This window comes from Lactuca sativa, chromosome 4, assembly GCF_002870075.4.
Source record: "Lactuca sativa cultivar Salinas chromosome 4, Lsat_Salinas_v11, whole genome shotgun sequence".
Taxonomy (NCBI): domain Eukaryota; kingdom Viridiplantae; phylum Streptophyta; class Magnoliopsida; order Asterales; family Asteraceae; genus Lactuca; species Lactuca sativa.
Window position 1 is genome coordinate 228172226 of NC_056626.2, and position 18167 is coordinate 228190392.

At 35.7% G+C, this 18167-nt stretch overlaps 1 long non-coding RNA gene and 4 other non-coding genes across 5 annotated transcripts; all 5 read right to left on the reverse strand.

The window, feature by feature from the left end:
• Positions 1-294: 294 nt before the first annotated feature.
• LOC111890304 (uncharacterized) lies at positions 295-1916 on the reverse strand. The gene is made up of 2 exons (XR_002849793.3): positions 1761-1916; positions 295-1559 (listed from the first exon to the last, which is right to left on the reverse strand). It is a non-coding gene; the product is annotated as an uncharacterized LOC111890304 (long non-coding RNA).
• LOC111890320 (small nucleolar RNA snoR8a) lies at positions 508-596 on the reverse strand. Its single transcript, XR_002849806.1, has one exon. It is a non-coding gene; the product is annotated as a small nucleolar RNA snoR8a (small nucleolar RNA).
• On the reverse strand, positions 659-751 carry LOC111890323 (small nucleolar RNA snoR8a). The gene has a single exon (XR_002849809.1). It is a non-coding gene; the product is annotated as a small nucleolar RNA snoR8a (small nucleolar RNA).
• On the reverse strand, positions 1159-1248 carry LOC111890319 (small nucleolar RNA R16). Its single transcript, XR_002849804.1, has one exon. It is a non-coding gene; the product is annotated as a small nucleolar RNA R16 (small nucleolar RNA).
• Positions 1326-1413, reverse strand: LOC111890325 (small nucleolar RNA R16). Its single transcript, XR_002849812.1, has one exon. It is a non-coding gene; the product is annotated as a small nucleolar RNA R16 (small nucleolar RNA).
• Positions 1917-18167: the final 16251 nt, after the last annotated feature.

Genomic DNA, 18167 nt, shown 5'->3' on the forward strand with positions numbered 1-18167 from the left:
TTACCTATACCTATATTGTATGATTGAAATGGTAAATAAAAAAAAAAAAAAAAAAAAAAAAAAAAAAAAAAAAACTCATCTTTTTAAGCTTTGCCAGGCAACTATAAATTGTTTTTCACCCAAACACTTTTTTGAGTTATACTGGTATCAAACTGATAATAAATCAAAAAAACTCATTTTTTAAGCTTTGTCAAACACCCCTTAAATAAACAAAAAAGAAGCATGCCTTATCTGAAAGTGATTAGTCATCTACAATTGCTCTATGAAGTTTCATTATTACGAAGAAAAAGCAACTTTATCAATCAAAAATTCAGATTAAAAACACCTAATCTTATTAAAAATTGGACTCCAATTGTAAAACTGAAAACTAGAGCTTAACACCACTATATAGAACTACTGACCATTCGTATCATTATCAATTCCCTTTACAAAATCAAATTTAACAAATTTAAAAAGACAATAATACAAATTGATTTGACTTATTATACATAAAAATTCTTTAAGTAACGTTGCTCATATTCTATGGGTGTAAAGTGTCTGTCATGCCATGGCTATGGCTTTCAGAACGAGGAATTTTTTATAATCACTGCAACAACATCAATAAGTCTCAACCAAAGTTATATATAAAACGTTTATGATTTGAACATGTTGATACATGGGTGCTCATATTCTATGGGTGTAAAAGAGTCTATCATGCCATCGAAATAGCGTTCAGATATTAAATCTTTTTATTTATAATCACAGCAGCCCTTCATTAAAAAATCCAACTCTAGATTAATTTCTCATTTATAAGATTCCATTTTTGTTATTAAATGGATCATTTGAAGCTCAGAAGTATGCGCATCATTTCACAGACAATGTCTCATAAGTCCAGACATATAAAATTTGCATATTCATCACAGCAACACAAGAAAATTTACAAAATTGTTAAAAAGTAACAGAAGAACAATCAAACACCATAATAGTAAAGTGTAACATGACTTAAATTTGATTAAAAATCTCAGAGATATTACGCAGAACAATCAACATGGCATCATTTCAGACCGCCCGTCTGCTGAATCTCGTCATTGAAATTATACAATCAATGCAAATTCAAAGAAAAACTTAAAAAGAATTTAATTACTTTTCAGACACAAATCGTTTGATTTTGTGAATACGAAAAGCATCACAAGATAATTGAGAGTTGTTTTTCTACATGAAAATGTTCAGTGTGTAGTATAAGATTGATGTGTCGCATCATTTGCTTTCAATATCCAACAATAACAACTAAAAATATGAAACAAACATAGAAAAATATTTGCTTTACAAATGCATTTAAGAAAGAATTTGGCATCAGATAATAAGCGGAGTTTTTAGTCACCATGGTTTAATCAGTGTGTTAAGCATAAAACTGAAATTACATCATTTGCCAATTCAAAATAATATCCAAAGTTTCCAAATCCAATATAAAAAAATGTCAAGAACAACGAAAAGTTCGTTTTATGAAATGAGAAAGAATATAGGAAGGACCATTTGACACTAAAGCAATCCAATGAAATGCAATGCGTTGGTAAGCCATCCTGTAATTAGCTATATGCATCAGTTATATCTCCTTGAATAATCTCGATTTTATTCCCAAAGAGAGGGTAAAACAGATGCAAAAATGGATTTTCCAAAATAGAAAAACAGATCGATCTAAGCAAATCCATGGATTCTGAGATTAATTGTTTCGAAATAACGAGATAGAATCCAACAGATTAGCAAAATCAACTCCATCTTACCTTGAAGAGGCATCGACGTGGATTTTAGTGTGTGTTGATCGCCGAAAACAAGCACTCGAGATGTATACTTGTGATGCTGAAGATATCAGAGACATACGGGATTAAATAGGGTTTACAGTAGTTAGGGTTTTGAAGAAACGTGGCTACGAATTGATTTTTACCGCCCAATTCCTTTCGATTGCCCTAAAAGAACGGTTTTCAAGGTTAAAAAGAGAGTAAATTACACAATGGACTATCTAGTCGGTTCTTTTTTTTAACTTGGATGGTTTAAAATAATAAAATGTATTTTTTTTTTGCGTGTTGACTAATTTGTCATTTTTATTTCTTATTTATTATTAAAAACAATCGGGTCTCACCATTTACCTTCACCATTCCTACTCATCGTCCTTAATCATCACCATCGACCGATTTCTTCTAGAAACAATTTGGCTACCACCACTACATATTCTTTCTTCCATCATCCACACCCCTACCACCGCTAGAAAGCTCCACCTCCTTTACCTTTGTCGGAAAGCTTTCAACCACCTCCTTACCATTTTCACGTCGGACATCAATTTCTCTCGTCGGAAAGCCTAACAGCCTCTCCTGCATCAACACCATCACCTTCTTCACCTCGATCGAGAAGAAGTGGTGATACCGGAGCTTAGGGCTCCGCACCACTGCTCAATCCCTACATTAGAGGTTGTGTTAGCGACCTTCCACTACTGCTTGGACCACCGTCGACCTCTGGACAAATGTTGGTGGTTTTAGGGTTCCACAACTGCTTCAGATGTTGTCCATGAACTGATCCATTTATTTCCTTACCATTCTTGATGTGTATTATGGTCGAATGAAACTAAAGATGTAGCCCTAAAATCACAGGATTAAAGATATGTCTCCTAACTCTCTTAGTGATCTGGGTATATTAGAATATGAAGCATTTGGTTCATGATTTGTGATTCATTTTTTCATTGGATTTGCTTATTCAACTTGCAAACTCGAATTTAAGGTATGAGAGTGTACCCCTATCATCGATGTTCTTCATCTTCGTAAACAATGATCTTTGTCTTCGAGACCAAGGTCAATTTTTAGGATTGATCATCGATTAAATTTAAAACGTTTCGATTTTTATGGTCATGGTATGCTTTTGATTTCAATTTCGATTTGATTTTTGGGTTCAGATGGAAAATTTCAAATTATGGGTTTCATTTGGATTGTATTTGTGAGTTTTTCCTGGAGATTTTAGTTTTGGATGTGGGTTGTGATGGGTTTTGGCTATAAGTACATCCTATGTGCTCATACAAACCCTAATGCTTGGATCTAGGTTTCTCTATTGTACATCAATTCATCCAAGACTATAACCCCTAGATCTAGTATATGATAATCAATATAACATATAAATTAGCGTTTAGATCATACCTTGATTGTTATGTAGCAATAACAATCTCAAATCCTCTGTGTATTGACTTTAGAAAGCTTAGAGTCACAAATGTCACTCCTCCAATGGTTCACAAACACCAAGAGCAAGAGGATGAAGAAAAGAAGAGAAGGAGGCTGCCCAAAACGTGTGGAAACCCTAAAAGGAAGCTTGGCCACGTTTTTGGGGCATAAGGGTTCTTTAAATAATGAGGCTATTAGGGTTATCTAACAAGGAAACCCTAATTTGGATGCTTAAGCCCTAAGCAACCCATAGGCTCCTTCCTTAAAGGCCTTGGACGATTTCTAATGGGTTTCCCCATAGAATTCATCCACCCCTTTAATATGGAGTCCATTAGCTCAATATTCAACTATCATACAATTTAACAGTTCTAGTCCCTTAGTTTAATTAATATCTTTTAGTCACAAACTTAATTCTTATTAATTATTGACTAATATTAATTAAACAATACGATTTCTCCTTTAATATATTATTCTCATAATATATTAATAAATCATATTTAATCCTTTCTCTCCATAATTCATCCTATCAAATTGCTTTGGTGAAGGCAACCCAAAAGGACCATGCACCATCGGGTCAAGTACATACCAAAATAGTTATGGACTTAGACACTAATCCAACAGTCTCCCACTTAGATAAGTCTAATAACTATTCAGCGTATGACTTCAGATCCTGATCTGCAATCGTAGCTTTCCAAAGCCGCTGTCAACTCTGATCTTATCAGATATGTGTGTCCTCTAGATAAGGGATCATATATTCCTCCATTCTAGATATCGTATAGACTGAGACATGGATCTAAATCATTCTCTCTGTCTATGTGCTGTTTCCCGAATTCAGATTTATGACGACTGACAACAGACTATAATTGAACACATCCATTTAGTCCCGGCTTGGCCAAGCACTTAGGTGCCATCACTAAATCATCGAGGGGCCCACAAATATCACTTTTATCCTACTTTGGATAAAAGGAATGGATAAACTTTGACTCAATGCTCGCTTGCACTTACTCACCAAATCACACACAACAATATGTTTTATAACACCAAGTTACTGGTGCGTTTACATATTATCAATATGCAACCGACTCGCAATATACAACTCACACATCTCGGTTTCAAGAATATAAGATGTTATCGTCTCACCAATCACTTGTGATACAATCCATGAAGTGATCCAAGTGAGCGTGGGTTTAATCCAATGCTCAAATCGTATTCATAAGCACTCATGAACGTTGCAGCAAACATTTGCTTATGTCTAATACACTTTAGACAATCCACACACCAATTCACGACAGTCTTCATTCGTACCTACTTCCAACATATGAACGACTGTGGTCCGTTCGAATAATTCGATTATTCTGAAATAATTAATTATTCAGGAAGTCAAAACATGCAAAGTGAAACACAAGAATAATACTAATCCCATATGGCCTCAAACCTTTGAGTATAAATAAAACACCTTTTATTTATCACCATATCGATTACTCATTATTTGTTGTTTCGGGTAATCAACTTCTTACTTGAATTATTACAACATTTTCCCCATGTTCTTAGCATGCACACAATGTTTACCTATGGTTCTTACTTTGTGAAATAGATCAAAAGAACACATTCCCAATCATACTCATTTCACAACTCCTAATCATTTTCACAAGTGAAAGAATATCAAATTCTTTCCACTTGTGGAATATGTTAGATTCTAACATTTAATGCAATTATCCTTTTGTAATGTCATAGCACAAAAGTCACAATGACTATTGCCAATGAATTACAAAGTCATCTATCGGAGATTGTTACAAGACAATTCCATAGATGTGATGTCTCTTACTCAAAGTACATTCCTTTGAACATCCTTTTGCATAAAAGTTTCTAATCTAGACATTGATTCTCAATATCCAATTCCCAATAATGAAACGTTTCCATATTTTCCATATGACAACTCATTCTTAATAAAATCTTTTCTATTCATAATAATGTCGATATGGTCCATCCAATACTATACTTCCAACTACTCACAAACGACCAATCCTTGGCGAACTTTGGATTGTCCTTTGATAGTTGTTTAATTATCTCAGTCAAAACCGATTCTTGTCCTTTTCCCTCTAAATGCGCTAGACATTTGGAAAACTTTAGAATGGTCAAATATTATAGCATTTTCAATCGATCCTAAACCCGAAGCGTATGGGACACGATGCATAATGTCTTACATAAAGATTTGATACTTTATCAATCTTTTGCCATAATATTTTACGTGCTACGTTCTCACAATTCGAATTATGAAGAGGAATGTCGTAATCATAATCGAAATTTAAGAACACACTATGTATCCTTGACTAAGTTTATTAACATTCCACAACCTAAGCCTTTAGATTCGAAATGAAGCATAATATTCTCTCCCTTAATTATAGCAAAACAACTATTCAACCCTTACAACTTTGCAAAGTATGAATCTTGTTTTCTATAATTAATATTGCTAACTTGCCATACTTGCCTTAATAATCATGCAATCATAACATTTATGCTCCCACTTTCACGATGATTATTACAAACATAACACTTATGCTCCCACTAGCTTTGACATGTATTCAGAAACAGCTTAACTTTCAGAAAAACAATGCCTATTTAATTTCTTTAAGTTCATATTTCTAATACCCAATGCTTTGATAATCTTTTATCAAGGCTTATTAAACTTATACACCTTTGCCTTAGATAGTTTATATGTGTGTCTTAAACAATTTAGAGTAATTGCCAAATCTCATAATTCGAATCATGGAAAGGGATACTGTAACCATAATCGAATTCGAGAATACAATTTTCACAATCACTATCTTCTTAAAATCTTCCTTAGTGAAAGCATTTCCTCACAATCATTTTCATAAAGAATGGAATCTTATGAAACTTATATTTTAATGGTGTATGTGTTCATATCCATGTGAATTTGTTAAAACCAAAGTTTATGGCAAATTCAAACTCATATGGACCGAACTCTTGATCTTGATTTCTTGCCTTGTGGTAACACGGCTGCCCACCATGTCTTTCAAGTAGTTAAGCAGCTCACCCTTTCCTATCAATGTACTTTTCATTGATCAATGTCCTTGCCTTTTATGCGTTCAAATGAGAACTCATAGAACTCATATGCATAATTAACTCGATTGGAACGGCATAGAAACAAGATAATGTCTACACGATAGGTTGTAAACCTTAACTCGTGTGCTAGTGATTATCGATAAGGTTTATTCTTGATATGTTCTTGAACTTTTCAAGACCATTAAGGCTCCCACTGACTCCTTGACATATAAGATTCTCTTGTCAATAAACATTTCCTGACAACCAAATATTCAAGAGTTAGTATAGCTTTTATCAACACTTCACAAATTGGTCCTCGTTGGTCTTTGTCTAATCCAAGACATCACAACTTATCAATTTCAAATGTGCAAGAATAAGAAAACCTCTTTCCAAATTCTACATTTGATGAATGTTATAAAGCTTCTTAAGACTTATCACTTAATGTTACAATCTTAACACTAAGACTTGTTATTGGAACGAAGTATGATCGACCTTTTTGATTTAACCATTTCTTCAATTCTCGATTCCTCTTCTTAGACATACAATTGTACTAAGACTCACTTAGAGGATCAATTGAGATATGGTTCTTAATCATTAAGACATATCATAAAGCATAAAAGTACTCTCCCTTCTTCTTAGAATAGATTAACTTTTATCTTTCTGCCTACTTGATTCTTCTTATTCGTTCTGCTATTGATTTAAACCTTTTCAATCAATTCAGAATTACACTTAATCTTGTAAGTATAATCACATTTACTAAACTTTTAGTAAATCATGACGAATATCTTTGTTACTCTTGTGGTGGACTTAATCAACACACAACTTTGTGTACTCGATCTCCTAGTCCTTCACTTGACACTTTGTTAACGAATTTGTCTAATTTCCAAATATAAAATTTCTCATTCATCGTGCAACCAAGTTGCATGATTCCAAGTTTCTGTCCAATTGAACCTTGGGTGATGAGAAACTCTCCCTATTTGGTAAATTCTTGACATTTCCACTATTAACATAATTAAGAATCACATCCATTCTTTGTAGAAATACGCAAACATCAATTTTCATAGTGATTTCATTGCAAGGAAATAAATAAATAAATAAATGAGTCAAATCAAAATTTATTTTATTCATAAAAGCAGCGGAAAACATTTGTCCTTACAATGCAAAATCAACTGAAAACTATATAGAAAAATTCCTAACAACTCTATCATAACTTTCTAAGCTCAAAATCTAATCTTCAAATCCATGCGATCGAGATCCATTTCTTCGTGATTAGATTTATCTTGCTTTTCCATCAAGCTTCCTCTCTTTTCACTGATCCTGCAAAACATTCAAATGCAATCTTATCACATCATGTATTAAGAATCAATGAATAGGAACTTAATGGAGTTAGATAGTGGATTTTACCTGAAGCACAACCATACTCTTTGACTCTCCCATCTTATGGACTATTCAGGCTCTTAGGGCAGACTTGTATCCAACGCCCTTTCTCTTGGCAACAAACGCAGGTCGGTTCTCCTAGAACGTCCTCGGAAGCATGGTTGGTTGACTTTCCCAACAAATACGCTCCATTGCTTTGCCAAATCATTTATGATTCAGCAGCAATGAGCATGTAAGTTAGGTCAATGAGGTTTTCGTCATGATCCATCATATAATACTTTATTTTGAACTCATTATATGATTCAGGAAGTGACTGCAGAACCCAATTCACAACCAACTTATCAGGGAATGACGCACCCAACATTATCAACCTATCGATGTGTGATTTCATTCCTAGAATGTGGGCACACACAGGTTTACCATCTTCATGTTTCATTTCCAATAGGGCTTTAGTGACATTGAACCTTTCAATTCTTCGGTCTTGTGGGTTAGGGAGAATAATTGGAGGAGGTGGAGGAAGTGAAGCATGATTTCTTGTTCCTCGATCGAATCGTGGAATATCATCTTCATGTGGAAAGCTTGTTCCACGGGATTTGGGAAGGCCATAGTTGTCGTACTTTGACATCTACAAAAACGGGAGAAAAATAAATTCAAGTTAGTTGATAGATTGAGTCCTTAATAAATCACCCAAATGAGATATTAAGGCTAGGACCCAACACAATATTCCACAACTCGGGAGAGTGATGCCGTAACCCAAATTGCAGAACATTTGAAGGTAAGTGAATGACGATTCACTAATTTTACACCATGAAAAACGAAAACCGATTAAGTTTTAAATACTTTGAAAACTCTTAGATCCTTTGAGATTCATTGAACTTTTCAATGGCATGTTTAAATCTCGATATGCCCCTCTAGTTTGTGACTGGGATACCGAGGATCACAAAGCGGGTGTGAATAACCATGCAAATTTACATGGTGCCCCCACATGTTACAATCACCTATTCGATGTGCCGATAAACCACACACACTCCACCGAACTATGACAAACGTTGAGTCACCATTTGCCACCTTTGCTTAGAACCATTTAGTGTGTCGGTTAACCACACACGCTCCACTAACGTCTTCGCAAGGGTACAAAGTGTAATTTCATGGAATTGCATCAATTCACTTTTGCCTAAAGTAACTAAGATTGGGAATTTGTAAAACATTTAGTTACTTTTGTACTTCATTATACTTATAATGGAAAGTTCTGTCCTATCCTACCTGTTCGGCTAACGACCCTCCACTAGTCAAGAGTGCGGTGGGTAAGAGTGGATACCCATTCAATCGCCATTTTATAGGCAATTTCCTTAAACACCCCTTATAGACCAGCTTCGTGAATGAGGCTTACTAACGGTAAGACTGACTTTTACTCATACATACATACATATATATATATATATATATATATATATATATATATATAATGTTAGACTTTTAATGTTATATATAGTATATGGTGTATTTTACACTTTTAAAATACTAGGTGGTCAATTTTAACAATTATACTTTTAACTCAATTAAATTGTAAACCAAAACTTTATGGATTTATTAAACCTCTTTTAATTATACACCTTAATTAATTAATAAAACCATAAGGGTGTGATATGAACTTTTCAAAACATCACTAGGGTTTTAGAATTTAACATTCCTAAATTAAACTTTTAATCAACTTTTAAATTCCAAAACTTGAGGGCAAGTTTTGAAACATTTCAAAACATTAGGGTTTAGAATTTAAATATACATCAAAATTAAACTTTTAATCAAAATTTAAATTCCAAAACTTGAGGGCAAGTTTTGAAACATTTTTCAAAACATTAGGGTTTCAACTATTTAAATTTCAAAACAAAAACTTTTGAGTTCAAATTTAAACTATAAAACCTAAAGGGGAAAATTGAAACTTTTCATAACACAAGGATCAAATAACAAATAATATAAATTAAACAATTAATTTTATCATTATCTATATTTGACCTAATTTTAATTTCTTGCAAAATAAGTTACCCAATTAATACAAATAATCAAACTTTAATCATACAAGGAAGTTATTATCTAATTAATTGGTAATTGTCTTTTGTTTAATCAAGGATATACTCATAAATATGTATAAAATCGGATTTTAATGATCTAAAACAGATAAGGCAAGTATTCATGAGTAAAACAGCAAGAAATCCCGAAAATAGCTCCATCTGACGCTCGAACTCGCCGAGTACCACACTGGACTCGCCGAGTTGAGGCCTACTCGTCGAGTACACTGTGGTACTCGCCGAGTTCATCAGGCAGGGAGCTCAAAACTCGATTTTGCAACTTGAACAAACACACAAGGCATCAATACAATAGAAACCAATCAAGTCTCTGATACTACTGATGGGTTTTGGCTATAAGTACATCCTATGTGCTCATACAAACCCTAATGCTTGGATCTAGGTTTCTCTATTGTACATCAATTCATCCAAGACTATAAACCCTAGATCTAGTATATGATAATCAATATAACATATAAATTAGGGTTTAGATCATACCTTGATTGTTATGTAGCAATAACAATCTCAAATCCTCCTTGTATTGACTTTAGAAAGCTTAGAGTCACAAATGTCACTCCTCTAATGGTTCACAAACACCAAGAGCAAGAGGATGAAGAAGAGAAGAGAAGGAGGCTGCCCAAAACGTGTGGAAACCCTAGAAGGAAGCTTGGCCACGTTTTTGGGGCATAAGGGTTCTTTAAATAATGAGGCTATTAGGGTTATCTAACAAGGAAACCCTAATTTGGATGCTTAAGCCCTAAGCAACCCATAGGCTCCTTCCTTAAAGGCCTTGGACGATTTCTAATGGGTTTCCCCATAGAATTCATCCACCCCTTTAATATGGAGTCCATTAGCTCAATATTCAACTATCATACAATTTAACAGTTCTAGTCCCTTAGTTTAATTAATATCTTTTAGTCACAAACTTAATTCTTATTAATTATTGACTAATATTAATTAAACAATATGATTTATCCTTTAATATATTATTCTCATAATATATTAATAAACCATATTTAATTCTTTCTCTCCATAATTCATCCTATCAAGTTGCTTTGGTGAAGACAACCTAAAAGGACCATGCACCATCGGGTCAAGTAGATATCAAAATAGTTATGGACTTAGACACTAATCCAACAGGTTGTAGATTGGATTTTGTTTTGTATTTGAGGTGTTGCTTTGATTTTAGATGTATTTCATATTTATGGTTAAATATTAGGTAGTTTGTGTTGACTTTTGGTAATTTCTTTGGTGTCGGATATGTGGCCGAAGATGGTGAACGGAGTTGATGCCGGGAAACAGGATAGTCTTCCTCCATCGAGAAGGGAAGAAGAATAAGTTAGGGTGAGTCCATACAAAACAATTATTAATAATTAATTTTATTTACTGATAGCTTAAGTAATAAACAAATTAACAAAATAAAAATATATCATTAATGGCAAAATAGACTTTTCAGGTATGGCAGGGACAAAACACGCAACAAAATTACATTTTAGAGACCTTCCGAGTTAAGAAAAAAAACGTAGGGACCAAGCGCCCAAACTACACCATACCACAAGGACCATTCGTGTAATTTACTCTAAAAAGAAAGGGGTGACCCACATAAGTTTAATAGCTTACCAAATAGGGATAATGTCGGTCATACCAACATAGAATAAAAACAAGAGTAAATTACACGAATCATCCCTATGGTTTAATGTAATTTATACGTTTGGTCTCTAATTTTTTTTTTAACTTGGACCATCATTATTGTTTGTTTTTGTTGCGCACTTAGTCTCTGTCATACCTAAAAAGACAATATTGTCTGAAACAAATGTGATTTTCCCATAATGATTTTCTATTAATTAATAGCATATATATATAAAGTACATTTGAGGTCTAATGGGCTATTGAATACTATAATACAATACACATAAATGAGCTATGCAATACAAAATAATACATATACACTAATATGCTCCCACGGTTTGAGCGGGAGGTCTCGACTGAACGCTCAAACTTGATCGAAAATCCTCAGTGAGGGATGTGGGCGATTCCATTGGTGAAGATGTCAGCGTACTGGAGAGATGATGGGATATGAAGCACACGAATTTTCAAAATCTTCTGTAAGGACCAAATAAATAACAAATAAAAAACCGAGAATTCGGTGTAGATTTCAAAACTTTATGTTGGGTCGTGTTTTGTGTTAAGTATTGCGTCTATTGGGCTCGTTAGCTAGTCCATTTTGTATCTCCGGTATGGGCCTGTCCATCCGTGAGTTTAGTAGGGTTTAGTATATATAGGAGCTTGCATGCATCCTAGAATAATGAGATAGAAAAGAACGATCAGAAAGTGATTATTCAGCAAGTTTATTATTATCATTCTTGTAACCCTAAAATCCTCTACAGCGGAAGTTCTTAGTCGAGCTCTGCTGAGGATTGTTTGATCTAATCATTCGACACATCTTGATCTATACTTGTGTTATTTACTGTTTTTTTCTTCATCGCATTACCTGTTAAGAAGATCTAATCGATCATTAAGTTAATTAATAACTTATCAATTGGTATCATAGCAGGAGGCTGTGTAATTCATACACATCTTTTCTGTGAAAAAGGTTGCGATTAGGGTTATTCTGCATTAACTAATATTTATTGAGCCGTCATCCCATAATTGACGTAACTCAGCATTTATTTGGTTTGCCCTAATCTTATATATATATATATATATATATATATATATATATATATATATATATATATATATATATATATATATATATATATATATATTACAAGTCTGATCTTTCAAACAGGTTATACGATCGAGCATGGACGAGTCACAATCAAATTCCATAAACATCTCAAATAGCATTAGATCAACGACGAAGATTCCCATCCTTTACACCCAGGATTACGAAGTCTGGGCACATCACTTTGAAGATTATGTCATTGGATCTGATGACAATGGATATCTTATCTGGGAAGCAATCGTGTCTGGACCATTCGCTCATTCAGCAACGTCTAAAATCATTAAAACTCAGAAAGAGTATAATGATCTATTGAAGGACGTAAAAGATATTGCTCAAGACGAAAAAGATAAGTTTCAGTGCAATATTAAAGCATTGAGACTAATCAGATTCACTCTTCAATCGGATACTTTCAGGCTAGTGAGTTCATGCAACACTGCCAAAGAAATTTGGGATAGGCTACGAGAGTTATATTCCACAGACGAAGATCTGGAGCATTCCATTCAGACCCTACTTTTATCTGAGTTTGGCGAATTTAAGCAGAATCCCGAGGAAACTGTTACTCAGACATTCGATCGCTTCAATCATCTTCTCAGTAAGATGATTAAACACGATATTGAAAGGAAGTTGATTGAACAAAAAGTTACGTTTTTGAATGGTCTTAGATCTGAGTGGAGAGCAGTTGTGTCCACTGTTAAAGCTCATGAGCAATTCAAATCATATTCATTGGCTAAACTGGTAGGAATTTTGAAATCCCAAGAAAAGATTGTCTTGCAGGAGAAAAATGTGGTTTCAAGCTTGGGTTCCTTGGCCCTTCTATCTAAAAGCAAAAGTGTGGTAGAAGATGAAGATCTTAACTTAGAAGACTATGACCTTACCTCTGAAGATTATGCAATGATGGTGTCAAATCCAAAGAGATTTATCAAGAAAAGGTTTCCTACCAATAAGAACAGAAATTGGCAGGGAAGCTATAGTTCTGAAAAAGTGAGGGAGGAACAGAAGGCAGAAGAACCAAAGAAAGAGCCGAAAGCTGAAGGAGATTCAGGTGTGAACTGTTACTACTGTGGAGGAAAGAACCACTATGCCAAAGACTGTGTCCTAAAGAAAATGGCAGAAAAGGATGAAGAAAAAGATGAAGAAGCTATGTTGATGAAAAAGCTAGAAGAAATCAAGAGAAAGAAAACTACTGCTAACCCTTATATGAATGCTTTAATTGTGCAGGGTTCGGTAGCGGATGATGAGTTCGGTGGCGTGGAGGTCTGGTCAACCGACTCTGAGGATGATGAAGTCAGAAAGCCATCTCATGGAAAGGCTTATGTTGCGAAAGGTGAAGGAAGCGGTGGAAAGTGTTTGATGGTGTCGGATGTATCTCAAATGAGGGGATACAACACAGACGGTGGGAATGAAGACACGAAGGAGCGAGAGGACTTGTGTTTCACAGCAAAACCTCTCAGCGTGCAGTTTAATGAGCTTGATGAATTAATCAAGAAGGTACAATCCATTTTTGTTTCATTCAAAGTCCCACAAAATTCATATGAAAAAGAATTAAAAAATGTAAATTCAAGAATCTCTCATCTAGACAGCAGTTTAACTCAAACACGGGTCACCAATTCTAACCTAACTGACCAATTAAGCAGGGTGTCTTCAAAGAGTGAGGAACGGAGGATGTGGATAGAGCTGAAGGAGTCGGAGTTGATCAAATCCAAAGACGAAAACATTTATTTACAAAGAGACAATTTAAAACTTTTGAAACAAAGAAATGTCTTTTGTTTGATTGCTAAGCGTCTTTATTCTAACATCACTCAACTTCATCTTAACTGTGAAATAGGACAGAAAATTCATCGCATGATTTTGCCCTTTATTGAGTTTAAGGAAGATGAAATTGACGCTGAAGCATATAATTGCGAAAGTGTAGTTTCGTCTGAGGATGTAAATCCGACGTATATGTATGGTCTAGACAAAATCGAATCTTTCATAAAGTCCAAGGACCATAAGGACATGCTGAAAAATCTTTTGGATGAAAATGATAAACTGAAACTAAGGACCGAAACCATATAAAAGTTTGACTCATTGAATGCCAACTTGAGCTCAAAAAATAAAATTGATGTTGAAAATGCATCTGAGCTTAATGAGGATGATGATATGAGTGAAATTTTTGTAGAGGATGAAATTGACTGTTCTGAGTTTGTCAAGAGCGAACCCGAAAACCACAAAAATCTTATTTCAGAAAATTATGTGGAGTTTGCTCGTTTGTCCCAACAAAAGTCCCCGATCCTTGAAGAAAAAGCTGTTGTATATCAAAAGGTAAGGACGACTCCAAATCAGGTGTATAAGGTCACAGGAGTAACCGAACATCAGACAGCCGAACTCACAGCCATTGTAAATGAAGACAATGCTGATGGCTGTGATGAGTTCTTATGGTCTGCCCCTATCGATAATGCTGACGAAACCGTTGGTATGTCGGAGCGGACGTCCTGGAAAACCAAAGGCAGATATGTGCCAGAGCCACTAAACAAACCTAACAACTTCGACGTGCCAAGTACTAGTGGTACAAAAGAAGTTCCTGAAGAAAAAGGAGTTCCTGCAGAAAAAGTCACTCCTTCAAGCGAAACATCATCAGTTCAAAGTGAACCGGCTGACAAGAAGCAAAAGCAAAAAGCCAACATCCACCGACAACCGAAGCAAGTTAAGGATCAGAAGCAGCAAAGGAATCAGAGATACAAGAAAAATCTCTCTGAACGAAAACATTTTTGGTGATCTCAAAACGCCCATTTCTCTTATCATGACAAAAATTCAAAGTCAGAGAAAAGTGCTGTTAGGCAGAAAGAAAGTAATAATAACCAAAAGGAAAGGTTTGGTTCTGAGGATCATAACAACCGAAGGGAAAGGTTCGGTTTAGAGAACACCAACTACCAAAAGCATAAGTTCGGTTCCGAAAGCAAAAGCAATCAAGGTTCAAGGTTCGGTCCCACTAATGATCAAAAACAAAAAGGGCACCTAGAACCTCAAGTCAAGCAAACTTCCCAATCTAACTTATCTCATTCTAATTCTTCTAATTCTTCTCAACCTCATTCTAAATCCAATTCTATTCATACTCAAAAACCAAAATCTTCAGCAAATTTGAAAGGAAAATCGAAGGTTTCCTCAGTCAAAACAAATCAAAATCATCGCAATGTCCAAATGCCTAAACCTGAATCCAAACCGACAGTAACAAATCCCAATAAAATTAAGGTTTTCACCATTAAAAAGAAAGATGAAACAACTTTAATAAAAAGAACATATCTTGTTGACATCTCTCTTACTATTCATGTTCCTGTGAAAGGCTCACGTGGACCCAAGAAACTTTGGGTTCCTAAATCTGCTTAATTTTTGCAGGTTATCAGTGACGAGCAGTTTGACGAAGAATGGTATATTGACAGTGGCTGCTCACGTCACATGACAGGAAGGAAGGAAGAGCTGAGGGAATTTCGTCAAGTTCGGGAACAACTCATTCGGCACGATAAAAGGCTATGGAATAATAACAAATGGAGATCTCACAATCAGAAAGGTTGCATACGTTGAAGGACTGCAGCACAACCTCATTAGTGTGTCTCAGCTTGTTGGAGGTACCGGTCTCAAGGTCTCTTTCGATGATGAGGGTTCAGAGATAATTGAAAATAAAACAAAAAGAGTAATTCTCAAATCGGAGCGCAAAGGCGAAATGTTTCCCCTGAATCTCAAACCCATCAAAGGAAATCCAGCTATCTGCCTGTTATCCAAAGCACAATCTGACGAAAGCTGGCTGTGGCACCGAAGGCTCTCTCATCTCAACTTCAAGGATATCAACAAACTTGTCACAGGTGGTCATGTTCGAGGTCTTCCATTGCTCAAATTTGATCGAGAACATTTATGTGCTGCGTGTGAAATGGGGAAGCAGAGTCGTCAAAGTCACCCATCGATTGTAACACTAAAGTTGTTGAACCATTAGAGTTAATTCACATTGACTTGTGTGGTCCATCATCTATCGAAAGCATCGGCGGTAGCAAGTATATTCTTGTCATTGTTGATGACTTTTCACGTTTTACATGGGTGTTCTTTCTGAAGCACAAATCTGAAGCAACTCTCAAGCTAAAGATGTTTATCAAGCAGGTTGAAGTGCAGCTGAGGAAAGTCGTTCGCAACATCAGGAGCGACAATGGGCTGGAGTTCAAAAATAAAGAATTCGAAGACTTCTTGGCAGAAAAAGGAACCAGTCACAACTTCTCAGCTCCCTACACCCCTCAACAAAACGGAATTGTCGAAAGACGAAACTGATCTTTGTGTGAGGCGGCCCGAACCATGCTAAGTTTTGCCTCTTTACCTTTATATTTTTGGGCTGATGCTATTGCTGCAACATGTTTTACGCAGAACATGTCCTATCTCAATAAACGCTTTAGTCTCACTCCTTATGAGATCATCAACAACAGGAAGCCAAATGTCAAATTCTTCCACGTATTCGGCTCACGGTGTTTCATCTTCAATTCTAAAGAACATCGTAACAAGTTTGACGTGAAAGCCGATGAAGGGATATTTCTGGGATATTCTCTCACTTTGAAAGCATACAGGGTTTTGAACAAACGTTCGAGGAAGATTGAAGAAACTTATTATGTGACTTTCGATGACAGCTCTGTCAAAAAGCTGAAGACCAGTGAAGACACAGTTGGAAATTTTTTTTCTCAAACAGGCCAAGTCACAGCCTCGATTGCAAACCTATTTGAGAAGTTTGTTGAGTTATTTGATGAACCAGAGAAGGCCACTCTCTCGGAAGCTAGTGCAGCAGACAACAAAGTAGATCATCTGAAGCAACTCATCGAAAATGTTGCCAAGCAAATGAATGAAGGAGGATCAAGTTCCAACGACCCTCCACAGCACGATGCTTCAGTTGAGGGGGAGGATCCACCTTCTTCTTCACAGTCGGGCTCACATGTTGAGGGGGAGAACTATTCTCCAGCTGCTCCCGAACGCCCAGCTGTACCCGAAAGCCAATCTGTACCCAAAAGTCATGTGGTACCCGAAAGCTCAACACCACCCGAAACTCCTGTAGCTCTGGAAAGTCAAGATACACCTGGAAGCTCATCTGTCGAGGGGGAGAATGCCGATATGTCTTATGACGATGATAGTCAATCTGAACTAGAAGAGATGGTAAATGCTAAATTGGATCCATCCTATGATCCAAATTACCCTCCTCTTGTCAAATGGACCAGAGATCATCTTGTTTCACAGGTTGTCGATAATGTCTCTGAAAAGGTCCTGACCCGATCTCAACTAAAGGCAAAGCAAACTTCCTTATTTTCAAAAGTAGAGTTCTGTATGTTTAACTCCTTCGTCTCAAAAGTTGAACCAAAGACAGTTAACACTGCTCTTGATCACTCCGATTGGGTTCAAGCTATGGAAGACGAACTTAATGAATTCGAAAGAAATAAAGTTTGGCGCCTCACTCCAACTCCTCAAGATGCCTCGGTTGTTGGTCTTAAATGGGTCTTTAGAAATAAGATGGACAAGGAAGGCAATGTGATAAGAAACAAAGCTCGTCTAGTGGTGAAAGGATACTGCCAGGAGGAAGGAATCGACTATGAGGAAACTTTTGCTCCTGTGGCTAGGCTGGAATTTGTTCGAATATTTCTTGCCTATGCTGCACACAAGAACTTTGAGGTCTTCCAAATGGACGTAAAGTGCGCATTTCTAAATGGAGAACTCTAAGAAACCGTGTACGTAGAGCAACCACCTGGATTTGTCAATGAA